This window comes from Culex quinquefasciatus, chromosome 1 (genome assembly GCF_015732765.1).
Source record: "Culex quinquefasciatus strain JHB chromosome 1, VPISU_Cqui_1.0_pri_paternal, whole genome shotgun sequence".
NCBI classification, from domain to species: domain Eukaryota; kingdom Metazoa; phylum Arthropoda; class Insecta; order Diptera; family Culicidae; genus Culex; species Culex quinquefasciatus.
In genome coordinates this window covers 69,109,555-69,114,785 of record NC_051861.1, presented here as the reverse complement: position 1 = coordinate 69,114,785, position 5,231 = coordinate 69,109,555, and the positions used below count along the sequence as shown (strand labels likewise).

The following is a 5,231-nucleotide window of genomic DNA, read 5'->3' as shown; positions in this document are numbered from 1 at the left end:
CGAGCGAGGGAGAGTGTAACCTATGGTATTTGCATCCCAAGATTAGTGCGATCGTTTGTTCCGCGGCAAGTTACGGAGGAGCACTTGAGAAGGCTTGCGGGCAGAACGACCTACTAGCGTAGCTGTCCAGCCCCTACGGACGCTACCAACGCTGCACCGCTAGTTACGCTAGTCACCGCTAGGAGCGCACGAGATCATCGCAAACGCCCGCCTTGGGTAGCGGCGATGACCAAGACGATGGGACGATGGGACGAAGGAGTCCAGAAGGGGGAGGTTGAGGATCGCTGGGAAAACCCCGCCATTGCAACGGTCACTTTGCCTGGTATCTTGAAGAGAACGGTCGATATCCGTGAAAATCACCGTCACGAAAGAGTGAAGTTTAGAAGTGAAGTGGAAGATCCGGTAGACGCCATCCCGGAGAAAAGCCGTTCGACGATCTAGAGATCCGGACGCAAGCAGGAGGAGCCTGCGTTGATTTGTGGACATCCAGGTAAATACCGTTGCTTCCCCGATCTATCGCCGTCCAACCTCCCTCCGCCATCGCTAATTTCCGTCCCATTGTGCCCACAGAACCCCTCGGTGTTCGTACGCTTCGCGTACAGGCCGGCGCAGACGCATCCGTCCGCCGTAAGCCACCCGACACCCGCGGTATTCCCCGCGCGGTACATCGTACCGCCGAGCACGATCGCTCACGCACGAGGATCGCCCGCGACACCGTTCCGGTGTGGGAACCGCCCTCGCGACGCCGCCATTTTGGTCTTCTGACCAACCGTCGCGAGATAAGACGCCAGCCTCGCCAGCCGTTATACCAACCGACGCCGGAAACCAGGCAGACCGGTGGATTCGTCCGCCGTAGTCCCAGAGTCCGTCAACATACTCGGGAGCGTCGAGGCAGGTGGCGCAGAAGAGGGTCGAGTACGAGAACAGTATCTGACCGCCCATAGTGGTCGCTGAACGTGAGAGGAAGACGTGTCCCGCCCCGGTTGACCTAGTCCCGGAGGTCGGTGGAGGCGTGTAGCCGTTGTTCCAGGAACGCGAGCTGAGAGTGGAGAGAAAGCGGAAGCAGCAGTTCCGGAAAGGGCCCGAAGAAGAAGGAAGAAGGACGTGTGAGGTAGGAGTAGCTTTTAAGAAAGTGGGAGAACGAGGAACGGTACTACGCAGCTTGGCTGCCAATAAATGTTTGTAACCGGAATAAAGTGGGTTTGTTTTGTCCGTTGGTCCAATCGAGTGTTTCCCTTTCCGATTCCGGATTAACATGCCGACCCTGAGGCAAAGAGGGGGGTCTCACTGATGCTGGGGTAGCCCACCATTAGTTACAATCCCCTTCGGCGTGCCCCAAGGATCAGTGCTGAGCCCGACTCTCTACAACATCCTCACCTCCGACGTGCCAATGATCGATGGAGTGTCGTACGCATTCTTTGCGGATGACACTGCATACTTGGCATCGGACAAGGACCCGAAGATCGTAGTCACCCACCTACAAGCGGCACAGAACAACCTCGAGGAGTTTCAGCGGAAGTGGCGCATCAAGCTGAACGCTGGGAAACCCCAGTCCATCTTCTTCACCAGGAGGCGTGCTGCTCGGCACCTTCCCCGCAGATCGATCAGCGTCAACGGCCAGCCTGCGTCGTGGGACGACGAGGTCAGGTACCTGGGTGTGGTGCATGACAAGAAGCTGAAGTACGACAAGCACGTGAACAACATCATCGAGAAGGTGGATCGTTCCACCAAGGCGCTCTACTCCCTGCTTAATCGGCGGTCGAAGCTGAGTATTAAGAACAAGTCGCTCGTGGTCAAGTGCATCATCCGTCCAATGCTGACCTACGCTGCTGCGGTCTGGGGCAACTGCGCCAAATCGCACCGTAAGCGACTCCAGGTGAAGCAGAACAAGCTGCTCAAGATGGTGCACAACTTGGACCCGTGGTACCCGACCGACGATCTACACGAGCTGGCCGGCGTCGACACCATCGACGCAAGCATCGAAAAGGCAACGAGAACCTTCAGGACTTCTTGTGGGATGTCAACGAATCCGCTCATCGAAGCACTCCTCCGTCAACAACTGTGATATTAGTCTTAAGCCAAACATAGATCTAGGGTTTTTTCTCAAAATTTATTTTCCCTAAAAGAGCACGCAGCTAGCAACATCTAAACATAGAAACATGTACCCTCCCTGTAAAGGCTTATGAATTGATCTCAGTTGAAAGGTTCTCCAAATCTCTGAATTGCAAATGTAACATCCTGGAGCAGAACTGTTAAATTCTAATAAACACCAATTGAAAATTGAAAAACAACCCACTTTTCCATACGAATTTTTCAGTTCTAAACCTGAGACCTCAAAAAATCGTATGAAAAGTGGAATATTTAACTCAGAAAATCATGATTTTTGGTTAGGGTGTAGCCAACCCTTGTTATCCAAGACACCAACCATAGCACTGAGGTACACGTTTTTTTTAAGAATACCGAACAAAACAAGAGTTTAGTTTGGTTTATTGACCAACATCTCCATAACGTGTATTGTTTTTTGTGTGGAGATTTCTTACGTATTCTCCTGCAGCGTGCAATTTTTTTTTTGCTGTCATCCCGTTTGTTTATCTTTTCTATTCCCAGTCAGAACAGTTTTTTCTGTAAAACAATAATTTTTAGTCTAAACTTTAGTATTTAAAAAAGATTTGTGTTCTTACCGTGAAGTTCCAAAATCAACTGCAGATTAAATTTCAGAACGATGTTTACGCGTTGTTTGAGTCGGTGTTGAAACATCAGTAGTTCTAACTTCCTCCCTTCAAGAACCAGTACGACCAACACTGAAGAACTAAGATTCCGCAACACCGATAACTAAAGTGGCCAGACCGAGTTTCAGGTTGTAGGGTCCGTTCGTTGACCGGACCGAGTCCGGAAGCTTGTTCAAAGCATCGATCTTTGTCCTAACCTACGAGTGACCCTCGCTGTCTGGAACATCCAGACCAAAAACGAACTGTACCAAGATAGATCCACCAGAAGTTTGACAAGGACTCCTTGTTTGCCCAGCTCGTCTTCGAACTGCTGTCCGGCCTGACCGTCTCCAGCCTGGGGAAAGAACGTCTTTAGAAAGGTGGGCATATACAAGGTCATTCTGAAGAACAACTACCCGTCGTCCCCCCAGCTCCAGGCATCTTCCCGTTTGTAAACCCATTTCCGCTGCTGACGCTAGAGGCCCTGCCTAAAAATCTATCCTATAGTCTTAATCTCAACTAAACTTTGGTATGTGGTAGAAAATCAATTTACCTGTTCTGATGCTGATTCTTGTTGTTTACACCGGCATCTTTCGCACTCAATCACTTTCAACATCTCCACCGCCAAGCCATGCCAAAGACGTCCCCAAATGACCTTAAATCGTAAACAAACAAGTTCCTTTGACTTCCGCCTTCCGGCATCAAATTTTGTGACCTTTCTTTCACCATGCACCAGCGGAATCAGCCACAAGCAGTTTTACAGCTTCAGTTTCATGCGCACAAAACAATCATAACATTGCACTGATTTGTTTTTGTCATCCGCTTGAGCTGTCATTCCAAAATAAGGTAGCAATTTAAATTTAAATGCTGTTTGAGTTTACATTTACAACATTTTACATCAAAAATTGATTTACATGTTTTTCATACTTTCAAATTTGGCCAATGTCAACAAAATCGAGATCATTTACATGAGATTTAAAGGTTACATTCAATTTCAATTTACATTTACCCTGTTTAAATGCAATACAACGATTTACAACGATTTTCAAATTTACATTGAGCATGTTTACATTCAAAACATCCGTTCAGTGTCCTGTAAAATCACATTTTTTTTCTGTGTATATCAGGTTTCCGATAGAGCTTAGGATTGGCTAACTCGTGTTCAACTGCTGTTGACACGAAACCCTCCTCCACTTCAGTCATCCAAGATCTCATTCGAATATTTGCTACTAACGTCATGATTCGAATTCCCGGACGCTTCGAAACCCGGACACTTCAACTTGTTTTATGTATTATTTGGATATAAGTTCGCATTATGAATGTCAAAACTGTGTTATTTTATGAATTCTAACATAAACTTTCATTTAAAATTTGTTCGAACGCTGTAGTTAATGCCAAAACAATTAAATTAAATTATAAGTTTTCCAAAAATGCGAAACATTTCAACGGAAATATTTCATAGGCGTCCGAAGCACCGGGAAGGCAAAGCAGAAATTTATGGTTTTGATTTCCTTAAATTGTAGCATATTTTTATATATAATATCGATTGTTTTGATGTTAACAGTTTATTTGAGACCTTAAGAATGCCATTAACTAACATTTCAGTCCAAATTTGTGCGATTCATTAGCAAAAATGAGTGTCCGGAATTCGAGGCAAAAGTGTCCGGATTTCGAATCAGCTTTTATCAGTGTCCGGGATTCGAAGCACAACAAGTCATTTGAGTTTTCAAATTCTGATGAAAAATTGTTAGAAAAGACATAATATGCATGCATTCTCTTAAAACTGACTGTTAATACTACATCCTGATGATATTTCTTCATTTCCAACTTATTACATGATTTTTTTGTCAGCTAAAACGAAAATTATATGCTACTAAGTGTCCGGATTTCGAATCATGACGTTACCACCAAGATCTGTGCTAGTGTCGGCTCCATGTCGGCTTACGCCAGGCACTTCAACGCACACCACCAGACCCTCCTACTCGCTGGCGTCTCAAAGTGCGGACGGAGGCTAGGGCCCGCCCAGGGGGGATGCTAAAGACCGCCATCTTTGGTGATTGAGATTGATAACGCGCGCAAACTGTGCACAGTGAAAACAAAAATATTTCTTTTTTTAATAATTAAATTTTTGTTATAAGAATTACTGTAGTAAAAGTCAAATTACACAGTAGTTAAGTTAAACGTTTCATGTGATAAAAGTACAACTTTAAATGAGGTCATCGGCCCGATGTGTGCTTAATCATCCCATATTTAGAACTTTATTTTGCAAATAAATTGATAAAACTCACCTCACAAACATACACTAACTTTTAAACGTACATTGCGGTAAAATTTTACATAAAAACAATAATTACTTTATTTCCATTTTATGCCTGCCGTTTTTGTACTTTTTTTTACAGTGCGCAGTTGCTTTGTTTTGGTTCCGTAACGAACAGCTGTTCTTTTGTGCTGGAGCCGAAGTTGACATTTCCCTTTCGTTCTGGTGCCGAAGTTGACAGCTTGTGTTGGCTACGGGCGAGCTTC

General features: G+C 45.5%; 1 long non-coding RNA gene across 1 annotated transcript; it reads right to left on the bottom strand.

The window, feature by feature from the left end:
- Nucleotides 1-2,404: 2,404 nt before the first annotated feature.
- Nucleotides 2,405-3,331, bottom strand: LOC119765519. The gene is made up of 4 exons (XR_005276793.1): nucleotides 3,262-3,331; nucleotides 3,125-3,196; nucleotides 2,682-3,063; nucleotides 2,405-2,622 (listed from the first exon to the last, which is right to left on the bottom strand). It is a non-coding gene; the product is annotated as an uncharacterized LOC119765519 (long non-coding RNA).
- Nucleotides 3,332-5,231: the final 1,900 nt, after the last annotated feature.